This window comes from Octopus bimaculoides, chromosome 13 (assembly GCF_001194135.2).
Source record: "Octopus bimaculoides isolate UCB-OBI-ISO-001 chromosome 13, ASM119413v2, whole genome shotgun sequence".
Taxonomy (NCBI): domain Eukaryota; kingdom Metazoa; phylum Mollusca; class Cephalopoda; order Octopoda; family Octopodidae; genus Octopus; species Octopus bimaculoides.
Window position 1 is genome coordinate 36435220 of NC_068993.1, and position 17828 is coordinate 36453047.

At 37.9% G+C, this 17828-nt stretch overlaps 1 protein-coding gene and 1 non-coding gene across 2 annotated transcripts in view; one reads left to right on the top strand and one right to left on the bottom strand.

Annotated features, from left to right (window-relative positions):
* The window catches only part of LOC106880840 (transmembrane protein 144), an 86592-nt gene that overhangs the window by 8418 nt on the left and 60346 nt on the right, over positions 1–17828 (top strand). The gene's annotated exons all lie outside the window — the stretch shown is intronic.
* LOC106880837 (uncharacterized) overlaps positions 11860–17828 on the bottom strand; it is a 12111-nt gene continuing 6142 nt past the window's right edge. Inside the window, exons 2-3 of the transcript XR_008265387.1 lie at positions 12363–12437; positions 11860–11934 (exon numbers count right to left, since the gene is read on the bottom strand). This is a non-coding gene — a transcript (uncharacterized LOC106880837). The remainder of the gene's footprint in view (positions 11935–12362; positions 12438–17828) is intronic.

Genomic DNA, 17828 nt, shown 5'->3' on the forward strand with positions numbered 1-17828 from the left:
TATATATATATATATATATATATATCCCTCTCCACTGCTCCTACACCTTGCATATGATCTCACTGCTTTCTGAACTATTCTTCTTCCTGACCCACTCCTATATCTTTCACCTGACCTCTCCATTCTGGCATTTCCTTTCAGCTACTTCCACTCTTGTTCCTCACTCACTACATTCACCTCTACCATCATCTTTAACAATGTTACCCCCACTTGTCCTCTTATGAAAGTATCCACCCTTTCATCCCTTCCTATGACCCACTGTTTGTATCCTCTCTTATGTTCACTCTCTTGTGCCTTGAGAGTGTGCTCTAGCACCTCTCACAACCTTTTGTTTCCTTCAGCCATGTTTCACCTCTACAGTAAGACACCTCTGCTTGTCACACTATCTTACTTTAGCCTTTCAACACTTGGCATAAAGTCATCCACTGCCACCTTCCTCATTCAAACACTCCCCTCTTAGTAGTATGAGCTTTTTTCTTTTTTCCCTGTTCTCTTCCTGCCTTGCAAGTTTACACAGCAGCCTCACAACTGCCAATGGCACAAAAAGCTCCTGATACACTCTATAAAGTGGTTGGCATTAGGAAGGTAATCCAGCCACAGAAACTATACAAAATCTGATATCAGAGCTCAACATGGCCTTGCAGCTCACTGGTACCTGTCAAACTATCCAACCCATGCCAGCATAGAAAGTGAATGTTGAATGATGACATATACACAATTTACCCCTCGCTATTCTTCATCTCCTAGCATAAAGCTACCCTCCTCAGGGTCCATATGCTTGCATGGTGACTCACAAATGCCGATGGCATGAAAAAAGCACCAACACACATTGTCAAGTGGTTTCCATTAGGGAGGGAAACCAACTGTAAAAGAACATGTCAAAACAGATACTGGAGCAAGATGCAGTCCTTGGGCGCAGGAGATCCTCTCAAATCACTTTACTCATGTTAGCAGCATGGAACATGGATATTAAATAATGATGATGATGACATATATATAGTCATTACTCCTAATCAAAAATTATTTGGTATCAGCATATGCCATGATTTTACTAATGGTTTTAGGTATTCTTAAAGTTACAAACATCCTCTCAGCCTTTCTACTCTTGATTTCTCTCCCCTTAAAGACAGAGGGAAGGAGAGAGAGAGAGGTGGGAGGGAGGAGGAGAGTTGCTGGTATCCTATTGGCTCTAAAAGGATGATGTATTGGGCAAATATTTTCTACAGCCTTAGATCAACCCATACTTTGTGAATGTATTTGGGTAAACAGAAACCATATGGAAGAGCATCCATCTGGAGAATTAGACATGTAATTCAGAGGTATAGCCTCGTCATACACTGTATCATATTGATTCTGTCTCGGAATTACATTACAAATACATGGGTCAGAGGGATACTCAGCCACTGCATACACATTTAGTACACACACACACACATACATATATACACATTAATTCAGTTGAACACACACACACACACACAATGTATATACAGGATTATACACTTCAATGAAGAAATGGTTCCAAAATGTCAGACACCTCTTCTTACCAATTTATCCAAACTCATTAACTTTGCTGTATAATTTTAGCTAACACAGACCACCACTAGTTCCATCAGACTCTGGCTCTTACTCTATTGTTTATTGAACATTTTGTTCAAAATGTTATAATTTAACAGCATTTGTACAACAGTTGCCATGTTTAATTGTAGAAATCCATAAACAATAAGATTTCTTTCTACTACAAGTATAAGGCCTAAAAGTTTGTGGAGAGGGGGCTTGTTGATGAGATCAACCCCAATGCTTCACTAGTACTTATTTTATCAACCCTGAAAAGATGAAAGGCAAAGTTAACCTTAGTGGCATTTGAACTTGTAGCATAAAGAGCCTGAAAAAATGCCAAGATTTTATTTCTAGCATCCTAATGATTCTACGTGCTTGCTGCCTTATAAACAATAACAATTCTTTCTACAACAGGCACAAGGCCTGAAATTTTGGAGGAGTGGGTAAGTCGATTACATTGACTCCAGTACTTAATTGGTACTCAATTTATCAACCCGGAAAGGATGAAAGGCAATGTTTGAACTCAGAATGTAAAAACAGATAAAATGCTGCTGAACATTTTGGCCAGTGCACAAACGACTCTGCCAGCTTGCTACCTTATAAACAATAATGATAATATTAGCATAACAATATCATAAATTCATTTCATGAAATATTGGAATCTATGATTGTGGTTTCTGACTTAGCAAATGAAGTTAGTAGGAAAAAAACTCCTAAGTGAAGAACAGGAATAAGGCAAGAATGCATAATGTCATCTCTGCTCTTCAAGACTGGGTGATGCAATAAACAACTGTATATCAACCTTGGGGCATTCAAAAGATTCCCTCTCAAAACAGGAAGTTTTTTAACTTGAGAGACAGCCTTGCATTTCTCACTCAGACCCATCATCACATGCAGGACAGAACATAAGGATGACTCAGCAGCTTTGCCCAGCAGATTGAGATCAAAGGCCAGACATAAAAAAAAAAAGAGTAAACAGAGGTGGTGGCAATAAACATCCCAAACTTCATCAGTCATACTTAATAGGCCAGACCAACCCTCAAAGGAAGAGTCCATTTATTTGGGCTGAAGAGCAGGATGTTACGTCAAAAACTGTTTCATTGAGGCAAGAAACACGTTTAAAATGCTACACAATGTATGGAGTTCTGCTCAGTAGTGCAACAGCAACAAACTGGGAATATATCAGAACTGCATCTTACCTACATTATGGTGCAGAATGTTCGAGGATAACAGAGAGTGACTCCACCAAGTTCTCAAACTTCCACATAAAAATCCTCAAAAGGATACTGTGGATCTTCTGGACTAACACCTTCTCCTGTCAACAATTACTTGTTTGGTGTAGATTAGCTATGGGCATTCTTTTTCAAGAAGTGAGCCACATGAGACCTGGTTCATCATCAAGCAGGCCATACTACAAAAAAAAAAATCAAGGTAATTTTTCATTAGGTGTGCCATTCAGAAAGTCATGTGAGCTGCAGTTTGCCTATAACTGGTGTAGATCACCTGACCTCATACCTTCTCCAGTCAACACTTACTTGTTTGGTGTAGAGAAAAAGGCAGGAAACCTTTAGAGGTGATGGGAATGGACTCATGTCATCTGAAGAGATTGTGATACCATCTTCACCTGGACTATTCTTTATTGGTCAATACAGGGAAGATGGCAGAGGCAAAACATGAGGAACACTTAATATCAAACAGTGGAATGGGAGAATCCAAGACTATGAAACATCCCTGAAATATCAAATGGGCAAGAATGGCAAACCTTTGATTTCTGTCCTACATAAGACACAAGAATAACTCAACAACTGATGTGAGGAACAAACTCGAACCAAATTATTTCATACTAGTGGGACCTGTGGAAATTTTGTGTCTTATAAATTTTCTTTTCTATTTTGATGCATAAATTTACAGAACAACATGACATTGTTTTATTATGTTATATACAGGATGCAACAACAAGAACCTCTTGTTCATCATTCTCAACAAATGTTTCAACAGCAAACATACAATGTGCACCAGATCAAACCATGATGGTAACTGAAGGAAAATGGTAAAGCATTAGTAACATGAAGACACTATTACCAGCTGCCTAACTTCACTAATGCCATTCCATTGACTGTGTACAATATAAGAGGTTCTTCTGCTGCATCCTGTATTTTAATTATATCTTTTTTTTTTCCTACATTTAAAACTGTTTAATGCTTAACACTCCAACACATTAACACCATGAGAAGCAGAACAATATTAATGACAATAATTTACAATAACATTTTTTTTAATATCATTTACAGTTCCATAAATATGTTAGATTGAAACTTTTCTGGGTGGAATGAAAGAAACAGCTTTTAAAAACCAACAGTGAGAAAGGAAAAAAATAAACACTAGTTTAATAATTACATATAATTTTCCAATAATAACGAATGATCTATCATCAATTTATTTAATTATTTATAAATGCATCTCTATTTTTACTTCAGTGAAACAATGCTAACCAAATATTCATAATAAAAGACTTTGTTGTCCAAAATCAACTAATTATCATTTTAGTTATTCGAAACAATATTTTCTAATTCTTTCCCACAGCACCAATGTAAGAAAAGATACACTAACAAACTCTGCACCATTCACTTAAAGACATTGAAAGACAAATAATGTCTTAGGTAATTTTTCCACAAACAATAAACCATGTTTCCAAAGATATTGGGTCGCAGATTTAGCCATGGTTTGTTGTTTGAAGAAAAACAACTTGTAGAGTCACACAGTGACTACTTTATATCGCTGTAACGTCGTTTCAGTGTGCGATATTTTTTCAGCATGTATAAAGCTTCAAGTTCTTTAACAATATATTCACCACGGGCAATCATCAGTTCAATGTCCTTGGGGTCTGTCAAGTTCTGGTTCTTAAGGAAAACAGTCTTTAACTTGGTCCGGAAATAGTCATAACCTTTTGGATAATCTTTTCCCAAGTGTAATAACTAGAAAATAGTAAAATAAGACATCAATCAGAGAGAGGAGAGAAAATATCCACTGAATCAGGAACATTTTCAAGAATATTCTTAGACAATAGAAGTATTTAATGCATTTACCATTATCATTAATATTCTAACAATCATTTTGGCATACTGATCTAATATTAGACATAATAATTAAAACAATTATCTATATACATCAATATTATGTAGATTAGAGTATGGGTTGGACCTCTAAAATCCAGTGCATTTCCTGTAAGCATTAAGAGTCATTCTTATCTCTTCCCAGCAGAACATGGACACAGCAATAATACTAAATGTTGTCATTTTGTAGCTGCTAGAAAAAAAACAGCCAAATCTCCTTCAAACCATGCCTTATAATCTTAAAAAAAAAAAGGAACACATTGGATATTGTGCTCTTAGATACACTGCATCTGAAAATAAAAGTGGCGATGGCTGCAATTGGAATGCCTTTCATCATAGGGCTGCTCAATCTCATTGCTGACTTGGGGCTAAACATCAACAAAATGTCCAAAATTAAAAACAAGTTGCAATCTTTTCATTTCACATCTATTTTTTTCCATGCTAGCATGGGTTACGTGAATATATTACTGAGGCATTGTTTTACAGCTGGATGTCCTTCCTGTCACTAACCCTTATCTGTTTATCAAGCAAAAGATCTGTTATTTCACAGGTTTTCAAAGATGTGAAATGAGCAAACAATTTCTGGACAGGAGAACTAACAATAACTGTACTTATAGCTTGTGACTGTCATACAGTCACACATAGAGGTATGTTAAGGTTATTTGAGTTTCTGTTTATCATAACTATTACAGTGACACTGTAACAACTTAAAGCTCAAATTAAAACAACAGATTTTTATATATACGTATATATATATATATAGGATTATATATGAGTGCTTTTTTAAGCCCCAGCTTTGCTAAAAATAGTCAACACTCTAAAGCCACATTTCTCTGCAACATTCCTTCTTGCAATGTTGCAGAGGTAAGATGCAATTCTTATTTCACTTAATTTTTTTCCAACCATGCTTGTGAATATACTGGTTGTACAGCAGCGAAGGGTTAGCTGGGGTGTTGAAGATGCAAATAAGAGCAAACAATTGTCTTAGGTGAAATGGCATACTTGTAAAGGACGCTTCTTCTATGCACCTGTGCCATTCTTCATCATTTTGAACTAAATTTTTTAAGAGAGCAGCTTCTTTAAATGAGTTGCAGACTACACCATCTACTGTTTTCATATCCTCATAACTTTGAGCTCCAGCAACATGGAACAACAACAGTCACAAGTAAAATTGTTCCCCATCCTTCAGGCTAATGGTGTACAGTCTGGAAATGACTTTATTGCCTCCTCTTTGTCTACACTTCCATACAGTAATCTGCTTATTGAAGACATAACTGTACAGAACATCCGAATAATGCAAGTTCCTGGCATTTTCATCAGTTTGATTCAGAAGTTATCAAGCAGTCAGTGGTGTGTTCATCTGTGTTGCTCTCTCAAGTACCTGTCAGTATATAAGTTGCTCTTGTGGCAGATGGACAGGCAGACGAATAACTGAATGAGATCTGTCATGCATTTTATTCTCAAGCAATCATCACATACTTTCAGGAGCACTCACATACCTAGCATCTAAATGGTTGCGTACTTCATCATGTTCAATCTCATTGTTTGAAGCTGTTTCATTGATGACGAAATTGATGGAGTCATATCCCTTGTAGATATACTTGTAAATATATTTCACAGAGGAAACGAAGAGGCAAATCTGAACGCAAATATATGCAGTGAACGTACAGCACAGATATTTATTGTAGGGTACTACATATCAGTTGTCTATTGCATGGCTGTAAACTCTAATGTCTATTGCATTGTTGCCCCTCAATGTCACCTGTACAATGGGTAACCGTTTGGGTTTATCCTTGTCTCTTGTTGATACTCCTTTGGAAATTATTTAAGACATTTGTCATTTTCCATGCAGCGAGCAGCAGGGTTGAGATCACCACAGGACTCATGAATCATGCACCTTTTTACTGTTTCATGTAGTAAAGGTTCAATGATGGGATCCAGGATCTCGGTACAGACAATTTGATTAATTCTTTCAGGATCATCCAATTTATCATCAGGGCACAAAATGATCAACAGGTGGGTATGTGGTAAGCCTCTTTTTTAAATTCAATGGTGCAGCAGTAAGCAGTGAGTATTCCAAATATATGTTTTTTAGTGATGCCATTCAAGAGTTTGTAGCAGAGCTACATATTACATTGTAATATATGAGTCAACCTGCACAGCAGATGAATATATCGATGAGGCATCTAGCCTCGCTTAGATACAGTAGCCTTGTTCTGAGCTACACTGGAAGAACTTTCAGTTCCTGCACGGCTTCGGTCAAAAACACATATCTTCTCTGCAGCTCCACCAAAGTCATTTACAAATACACCACACTTACATTTCCATATTTCAAATACACCACAACACATTTTCAAATACGAACAATCTGTTGCTAGGATGTCGACACCCAGAAATAATTCACTTTTGTTCTTGTAGCCAAGTCAGGCTAAAAAAAAAAAAATTTTTTTTTTGTTTGGACTTAGCCAAATGTTCTTTTTTTTTTTTTTTTTTTTTTTTTTTTTTTTTTTTTTTTTTCTCTTGCACATGTGAATTGATACACCATGATGCAGCTCATCGCCATTTTGTCTTTCTTCCTAAACTTTGATACCATTTCTCAAGCTGCACATGCACGCTAATTTTGAATACCCCACATTGACACAACACAGCTGCCTGAGCTCTCTGTTTCATGTAATAGCATGGTTGTACGTCATTTTACAAATTTTTCCCCAGTAATTGACATCTTTCTGTTACACATCTCACCATGAATAACAGTTCTTAACCTTGTTTCACGGGTAACGTGAAAGTGTGGTTTGCACAGATCGAATCGACATTTGCCGCGAACGACATTGCCTTCAAAGTCCAACAGCCCCATATATTACTTGGCGCAATACCACCGTCTCTGACAGCCACCGTGCGGGACCTGATAACTGAACCCCCACATGATGCCACGTATAGGAGCATTAAGCAGGAGATTCTTTGATGCACATCCTTGTCAGAAGAAAGAAAATTTCAAACCCTCATCAATGATGAGCACTTGGGCGACCATAAAGCTTTGCAACTTCTGTGCCACATGAAGGAATTGGCCCAAAATGCACCTGCTGATAGTGCTTTATTGAAACTTTTTTTCCCAGTTGCCCTCTAACATCCAAGCCATCCTAGCCTCTAGGGTGGGGACAACTCCTGTTGAGTAAATAGCCTCCACTGCTGACAGAATCATAGAGTATACTGGCAACACCAACAAGCCGACCTCAGTACCACTGGATACCTCTGCACACCCACCAGTAGCATCAAGTTTCCACTGATAAGAACCTTGCCTTGGATGCTATCCTAAAGGCGATAGCTGAATTAACAAGAGAAGTGCAGCTCCTCCTCAGTTCCAGGTCTCGTTCACCTAGACGGCGTTCTTTCGATCACTCCTTCTCACCTCACAGTCGCTCATCCTCTGTTCATTCATCCATATGCTGGTACTATGCCAAGTTTGGAGCTTCAGCATATAAATGTACCCAACCCTGTACTCTTTCCAACATCCGCTGCCTCATAGATACAGGTGCTGCCTGCAGTATCTGGCCATTAAAACTCCTCGTGGACAAACCACAGGCAGTGAACCATTCACTGATTCCAGCTTTCAGCCAGATATCTCGTTCGTTGGATTTAGATCTGCGACACGACTTCAAGTGTATTTTTACAGTTGCAGATCTCCCTTACCCAATATTAGGTGCAGACGTTTTGCACCACTTGCACCTGCTTGTGGACATGCGCACTTGGTGTTTATGGGACGCGTTTTGTCTCATATTTGACCAAGAGAATCTAGCCAAAATGAATTTCACTGTGGTGGTGACAGGTTATGCAGTGTGCTGAAGACTGTTTGTCTGCAGGTCTCCGGAGCAAAAGGACGAGAATTCATGGAAGTATCACACAAAATATGTGCGTCAGATGTGGGTACTGGGAAGTACTTGAAGTTGCATGTGGCAAAGGTGGGTGAAGATATATCAATTGTCTCTAAGCGAGGTTGATCTTTAGCCAGGAGATGCAGGTCGATGTCTGTGGGTGACGACAGTGAATGCAGTGTTATTTACACCAGAGATATGTCAGATGTTGGTGGCAAATGAAATCCAAGTGCCTGGCTTGTCAGGCTTCGAGTACAGGGTAAAGGTGAGTGGATGGTGGTCCAAAAAAATCCTGAATTGGTGTCCCTCGAGTGTGTGCCGGAAATGTTTGACTGCTAAATACATAGCTAACAGCTCCCGTCCAAAAGTATTGTAGCGAGTTTCAACTGGTTTTAGCTGCTGAGAGAAACTCCAGCCTCTTGCCTTTTTCTCTGTTGAATGGTGGCTCGCTGTCAGTATTGCTAAACACCATAGCTATTTCAGTAACTGTTGGTAAATTGTATTTCTGCCTATCAGCAGTGCGACCCCTGTTGAAGATTAAATTTATGACAGACATAGGCCTCTGTTCGTGTTGGACATGCTGCTCCTCATGCAGTTCTACTTCTCATAATGTCCTGTAAGATGCAGCATAGACATTGTTCTCGCTGATAATCTCATCCAATCTGTGCATCACCTCAGGTATACATCTTTTATTTGCTGCATACTGAGTCTGCACTGTGGTGGCTTGAATGCTGTCAACAACATACAGTTGAGCAAATTGCCTCTGTTGGCTCTCAACAGGATGCATGTGGGAAGTCCTGTGATAAACTTGGCCATGCACTCTGAAGTAGAATGGACCTCGTCATCAATGTGAGCACCCATAGATGTGAAAGATAGAGCAGAGTTGTATGACTTTATGTTTTCTTTGAAGTTAACATGATGTGGATGTTGAGGGCCTGACAACATAGATTGTAAGTATGGAGGAAATTCTCTTCTAGCTGGAGGCAGGACTTTCCCTTTACGGCAGCAACTACTAAAGCATCCATCTGATGGTCGCTCTGAAGCAAAATGTTTGGCTCTACAAAACTGACACAATGTGTTCGTGTCACAACAGTTATGAACCTAAACATTCTCTTCCTTATAAGTATATTTACTAAATTTACACGATTTCCAACTCTTTGCACAACTCTCATGGCATTCGCATTTCACTGCCTTCGATTATTTCTTCGTTCTTCCATTTCAGTATTAATTAATTATTCCATTCTTCTTCTCATTCGCTCTCTGCAAACATTTGCTTCTTCAGCTTCATTCTCTAGTCTTAGTCTCTCTCTCTCTCTCTCATAGACCCTCTCTCCTCTCAGCTGCCTGCCCTTCCATTTCACCTTGGCACCTTTGCGATGTTCTCTCTCTTTCGATTTCTCTTCTTTGTGCTGCTTGCTCTTCCAGTTCATCTTGTCGCCTTTGCAATGCTCTCATTATTAGGTCTTCTCTCCTCTCTGCTGTTTGCTCTTCTGTTTCATCTTGGTGCTTTTGTGCTGCTCTCTGTCTTTGGATATCTCTCCTTGGTGTAATGAGGTTCTCCTTTTCATTTTGATGTCTTCGAGCCTGTCATCATGCATCTTGTACTCTTCTCTTGTGATTGATTTAATATATTTTTTAATCTTCTTGCATCCAGTTCTTCCTGAGTGAGACTGGCTCTTCTTCGCAGTAGTCTTTCTCTGGCTGACAGTCGCCTTCTGTCTGTTTCATTCTCCATAACAGAAGAAAGAATATCAGTGAATGGATAACAAACACTATATACAACAAATAAGTTATGCGAGTACAGATGACTAAAAATATCAGTGAACTGATAACAAACACAGCGAATGTAAAGAATACACACACCCAGGGTTTAGGGTTAAACACCATATATTGTATATAGGTTATAGGATTACTGATAACTAAAATTATCAGTGAATTGATAACAAACACTATATACTGTAAATATACACACACACATTGGAACCGAAATATTAGAGAAAATGATCTTTGTAAAATGTAAACAAAACATTTTGCCTGTGAAACGAGAATCCTTTGCAGGCGACACTCCTTTACCACTTCCTCTCTCTCTCGTTGCTATTATTTTCTCTCACTCCCTCTCAGTCATGGCTATTACTCTCACTACTTCTCCTTCACTGAATTACTATTTTCTCTCCTCTCCCTTCACTTGTATTGTTTCTCCTACTTGACATGTAGAAAAGGCAGCGGTAGAAACTCCATAAGGTGCAGCCAGTGCCAGCTATGGACACTTAAGAGGTACAGCAATATCAGAGGAAAGTTAACAGAGAAAGCAGTCTTTGTGTGTGACAGATGTATAGGTACAATAAACACTAGAAATGTACCGAAAATAGACTTCATCAAATGCCAGGGGGAATACTTAGAAGTAGTTGACAGCTTCCATTATCTGGGTGACCAAGTCAGCAGTGGAGGTAGATGCTCAAAGTTTAGTTGCTTGGATAAGAACAGGCTGGGCAAAGTTCAGAGAGCTTCTACCTTTGGTAACAAAGGGCCTCTCCCTCAGAGTAAAAGGTAGATTGTATGATGCTTGCATGCAAACAGCCATGCTACATAGCAGTGAAACATGGGCTGCGACAGCAGAGGAGATGTGAAGGCTTGAAAGAAATGAAGCTAGTATGTGTTGCTGGATGTGCAATGTCAGTGTGCATGTATGAGAGAGTAAGCATCTTGAGAGAAAAATTGGGCATAAGAGGCATCAGATGTGGTGTGCAAGAGAGAAGACTCATCGAGCCAAGTGAAATTGTATTCATGGAGAGTGCCAGTGACATATAAAAGGTACCTGTACTGGTGACAAGTAGGAGGGACCCGTGCCAGTGACACATAAGAGGCACCCACAACACTCTTACAGTGGTTGGCATTAGGAAGAGCATCCAGCTGTTGAAACCAAACCAAAATCAGATTGGAGCCTGGTACAGCTCCCTGGCTTACCAGCTTTTCCAGCATGGAAAACAGACACTAAATGATGATTTGGAAAACACACTAAATGATGATATATAGTCAGTAGTTCATATATCTGAAAAAGAAGCATACTCTAAAGCATTAGAGCAGTCATATATTCTTTAGGAAGTTAATTGTTATGGCCAGTCATAGTGACTCCTATAAAGCGATGAGTCACCTATACTCCCAAGTGTTTTGTAGGTGTGAAACTAATGGTCACTCTATGACCTGTCATAACTTTTAACTTCCTAAAACACATGCACACACAATAATGGGGTAATTGAGATTAATTTACATACTGTTTTATATAAGGCCACAACTTTGGGCCGGAGGCTCTGATTGGCTGCTGCCATTTGAAACTGACCAATGGCACCTCTCAAGATCTGCTGTTGTATCTCATTAATTACATTCAGTTGAGTCTAGAATAGAAGAGAAAATGAAAGCAATATAAAGAATGAGCCAAAGCTAGGCTTATGGGAAGTTTCTAACCAATGACACAAACACAAGATATAAATGAATACATAACATAATAATATAACAAAGTAGGTGCAGGCATGGCTGTGTGATAAGCAGCTTGCTTCCCAACCACATGGTTCCAGGTTCATTACCACTACATGTCACCTTGGGCAAGTGTCTTCCATAGCCTTGGGCTGAACAAAGCCTTGTGAGTGGATTTGGTAGATGGAAACTGAAAGAGGTTTGTCATATATATATATATATAATGTGTGTGTGTGTATATATTTGTGTTTGTTCCCCACACCATCACTTGACAACTGATGTTGGTGTGTTTACGTCCCTATAACTTGGCAGTTCAACAAGAGTTCGATAGAATAAATACTAGGCTTACAAAGAATGTCCTGGGGTCGATTTGTTCGACTAAAACTTCTCAAGGTGGTGCTCCAGCATGGCCACAGTCAAATCACTGAAACAAGTAAAAGAATAATAATTCAAATAATAAAAATAGAAAAGAATATGTCTATAATAAACTGAATATTAAATGAGATGATTTAATATATATGTGTTGAAAGGTTCCTTAGTCGTATTCAACCCATTTTGATACCAACCTGAGATTGCCCCTGGTTCTGATATAAATTTTCTATTTCAAAATTATCTAAATTAAAAATTTCCATTAAAATTTCAACTTAATTTATCTTCCAAACACCAGATTAACATTAGCAATTTTAAGGGAGGGGTAACTTGATTACATTGGCCCACTGTTCAACAAGCACTTTTGTTATTGATTCCAAAAGGATAAATAGCAAAGTTGACCATGATAGAATTTTAATCGGAAATGCTGTTAAGCATTTTGCTTAACTCACAATTCTACCAGCTCACCACCTTAAACACCATATTAATAAAAAAAATCGTTATTTTCAAATTAATAAAATGAAGGCAGTGTATTTCAATAGAAATAGAGTAACTAAAATGTAAAATGTAACATAAATTCCCAGTTTGAGATTGACAAAATAACTTTGAAAATGTTCAACATTCATTGTGCAAGTGAATCAAAGAGAAGTAAATAGTTGATGAACCATGCCAACAATGGGTTTTTCAATTCCAAATCATTCTTCAATTCATTGACATTTTAAAGTTTTTGAAGAAGATATGAACATCACAACTTCCCTTTTCTCTGCCAAAGATAGCAATGGGAAACGATTCTGATAAAGCCAACCCTAGTCTTAGGAAACTAAACTTATATGCCAAGCTAATAAGTCAGCAGTATATTGGGGGGGGGGGGCGGTTGAAGACATACATTTTGTCGTACGTTGTGATTTTATCTGGTAACCCTTTAACTACAATATTAAATTTCATGGTTGTTTCAATAATGATGTTAAATATCTACAGAAAATAGAACTGGTGTTTTCTCTACGTCATCTTGCCTCAATTAACCGAACATATCTCAACAAAAAAGTCGTTTCAAACATGACATTCCTCAACAAAAGATAAACTGATATATAAATTCAAAAGATAAACTGATATATAAATTTCCACAGTAAAGGGTAAATAAACTTTGAATGGATATCTCTCATTACTGTGGTAGAAAAAGAGCTGATAGAAATCATCGTAAGTAAAAAATTAATGCTGAAAAACAAAAAAACCACTGGCCAGCTAAACAAGTGCTGTCAAGATTGAAAAATGATTTACATAGAAACATTTGTCTCACAGTGCTAAGAACTGCATAACTGAATGAGGGAAGAGGTAGTCAGTGTTTCTCGCAGAAAGGGGTTGTGAGTACTGAAAAAAAGGGACAAACAAACTGCTAAGTTTAATGAAATTGAGAGGGTTTTAAACTTTTTAAACTTGTTCCCAATACTATAATAAAGTAAGAACAATTATATATAGATGCAAACTATTTTGTTTTTCCAGTTAACAAAAGAGTGGGTGCAACTAGCTTTAGTAATATTGGTGGTGTTGGCATATTTGTCAGTTTGAGAACAGCTGGGATTGGAGATAAACGGTTTCAAATGTTATTTTAGGTGGAGAAAAAAAATCTAACCTGGCAAAAAACGAATTTGCTCCAGCAATGACAGCCACGTAGAAATATCATTAATCATGTGTAAAATAAGTGTGTATGCAAATATCATTTAACCTGAGCAAGTTGTCACCTACAATCAAAGGTGCTCCAACCATGAACATTTGGTCATTCACTTCTGGCAGTGTATGTCTAAGACTACATTATCAAGTGTCCCTTCATTTTTTTTTTTTTTTAAGACAGTGATAAAGATGTAGTTGCTATTTCTAGCATGTCAGACAACCTCATAAAAGCTCTTTTCATCAGCTCAGTCTGTTGCAATACTAATCCAATTCTTGGAGTAAATGACAAATCACAACCCAAACGAAGGTACAGCTACAATGTAGTTAACAATCACAGCTGTCTTCTGGGTTGACATGGTGCCAGGGACTATTGGAGTAATGGTTCATATATTTCCCCACCAGGTCTCCCTCCCTCCCTCCCTCCCAAATACTCATAACAATCACCTGACACCTAATTACATTAAAATAGGTTGACTCATGTCCCGGCAGTTGGTAAAGTTCATTGTTTTAAGTGGCCTGCTTTAAATGACCTAATTATACAATAGGTTGTTCTTCACTCCTACTTGTGCAAACTTTTGATCATAGGCTTTCTCTCATTATTTAATGGCCATTTTCCATGCTGGCATGGGTTAGATGGTTTGATTGAGATGGTAAGCTAAAGAGCTGCACCAGACTACTGTCTGTTTTGGTTTGGTTTCTACATGCCCTTCCTAATACCAACCACTCCACAATGTGTTCTGGGTACCTTTAACAAGTCACTGGCATGGGTGCCTCTCATCTGTCAATGGTACAGGTGCCATTCATATGTCACCAGTACTGGTGCCATTCATATGTCACCAGTACTAGGCCATGACCACAATTTCACTTAGCTTGACAAGTCTTCTTAAGCACAGCAATTCGCCAGATGCCTGGTCACATGTCATCAGCCCCATGATACTCAACATCCAAAGATCACATTTCACACCTTTCCCCATCTCTTCTTGGGTCTGCCCCTTCCACAGATTCCTTCCAATATTAGGGATTGTCACTATTTTATGCAGCTCTCCTCATCCACATGCAGACTTAGCTATCACTTCTTTTTGTGTATCTATGAATACTTTATCTGAAGCGGTTTTCCTTTCTTTAAGACAATGGGCATGATTTGAGAGAGAATAAGCTGTTATTTCTTGCATGTCAACATTTGTACCCATTGTCACATGACCAGTTTTCAAAAATAGTTTCTTTCAACCATTTGACATACAACATGATAGTATATAAGAAACACTTTATTTTCCAAAAAATATCTTTAAAAAAAAAAAATCACCCCAAATCCTCTCGGCAAAGTTGGTCTTGTATTACATGCTTTAATGCACTAAAGATTTTTTAATCTGAATATGCACGATTGGAATTGGAATATGTCTAATATGCCAGTGTGTCTTTTATGACATCAAATACAGTACCTTACTTAAAATTGTTGGATTTGTAGGTGTTTTTTGTTTTGTTTTTGATAGATTTTTCTTTAAAAAAACAGTATGGTGTGACTGTGGGGTAAGAAGCTAGCTTCCCAGCCACATGATTCCGGGCATAATCCCACTGTGTGACACTTTGGGCAAGTGTCTTCTACCAAAGCCTCACTCCAACCAAATTCTTTTGAGAGTGGATTTGGCAGATGGAAACTGAAAGAAGCCCATTGTATATATCTATGTGTATGTGTGCCACCACTGCTTGACAACCAGTGCTGGTGTGTTTGTGTTCCCATAATATAGCGATTTGGCAAAAGAGACTGATATAAGTACCAGGTTTAAAAGTGTAAGTACTGTGGTCGATTCCTTTAACTAAAAGTTCTCCAAGGTGATGCTCCAGCATGGCCACAGTCTAATGACTGAAACGAGTGAAAAGATTTTTAAAAACCTAAAAGGTATTTTGAACCTACAAAGTACAGGTATTCTACTGGAATATTTAGATTTTCTGTACAATTTAGAGCAATGCATGAGGAAATAACAGAGACAAGTTAGTTGCACCAACTGTATTAACTTAGAAAGGTTAGTACTATTTAGCATTTTTGGTGCTTATTATTGAAACAGATGGTTTGCTACTGAGGGACATAACCATACATTTCTTTTCAAACATGGTAAAATATATAACTGATTTATAGAGTTGGAAAAATGATTGGGCCTAATTTGCATATTTGAAACCTTTACAAACACTTCTAGATTGTGAAGGTATGTGGCCTAATGATTAGGGGAGGTTGCACTCAGGATCACAAGATTGTGATTTTAATTCCTGGACTAGGTGATGCATGGTGTTTTTGAGTAAAAGCATTTCATTTCATATTGTTCCAGTCCACTCAATTATGAGTAACCTTGCAATGGACTGGTCTCCCATTCAGAGGCAATCTCAGTCACTTATATGCCCAATGGGTCTTAGCACTCAAAACTAAACTTAATACATTTGCAGATGAAATTTTTGCTGGAAACTGTATTTTCAAGAATTATTTGTACAAATAATTATCAAATTATACATTCTATTTCTTTATCAACTGAAAAAATAAAAAAGGAACGTGTGAAAAATATGAAAACCCAAAGTGTTTTTTAGTTAATATATGTTCTGATTTTTAAAAATACAAGCATTTAACTTGCACACACTCACACACAAAATTAAATATTTTTTAACCAAATTATACAAATTATATTTCATGTTTCATCTGTTGTGAAAGAATTTTAACATTACTCTAACTCCACTTTTATGAATTTAATGTCAATATCTTTAAAGTGTGATCAATTTAGTATGTCCCATGTATTTAAATTTTTCATGTACTATATACTTAATATTATGTTTTATCTCTTTATGTCAAATTCAAGTCCTACTAAGGTTGATTTTTGCCCTTCATTCCTCCAGGGGTCCTTAATATGTATCACTAATATATTAGCAGTGGATTTAATTGACTAGACACCTTCCTTATAATTTTAGAGTTTCGTACATCATCATCATCATCTGTTTTCCATGCTGTCATGGGTTGGATGGTTTGACAAGAACTGGCAAGCCAGAGAGCTGCATCGTATTCCAGTTTCAGTTAGCTTGGTTTCTATGGTTGGATGCCCTCCCTAACATCAACCACTTGACAGTGTATGCTGGGTGCTTTAAACGTGGCACTGGCACAGGATGCTTGTAGGCCAATTCTCTTCACCAGGGGTTGCAACCTTAACACTTTTGCTGTGGAGGACACGTGTGTATGTGTATATATATATATGTAATATATATATATATATATATATATACACAATGGGCTTCTTTCAGTTTCCATCTACCAAGTCCACTCACAAGGCTCTGGTTGGCCCAAGGCCATAGTAGAAGAAACTTGGCCAAGGTACCACGCAGTGGAACTGAACCCAGGACCATGATTGGGAAGCAAGCTTCTCACAACACAGCCACACCTGCGCATGTTAGAAAAGACTGATCATCAACTTAAAACATTATTTTTGTTGTAGCTCTTAAAATAGCAGCAAGAATCAAAAAGTACCCCACAATTCCTAATAGTTACAGCAGGCTGGTTCTTATAAGTACTACACTAATTCTTTTTATAGTTTTTGTTTAACGTCCGCTTTCCATGCTAGCATGGGTTGGACGATTTGACTGAGGACTGGTGAAACCGGATGGTAACACCAGGCTCCAGTCTGATTTGGCAGAGTTTGTACAGCTGGATGCCCTTCCTAACGCCAACCACTCAGAGTGTAGTGGGTGCTTTTACGTGTCACTCGCACGAAAACGGCCACGCTCGAAATGGTGTCTTTTATGTGCC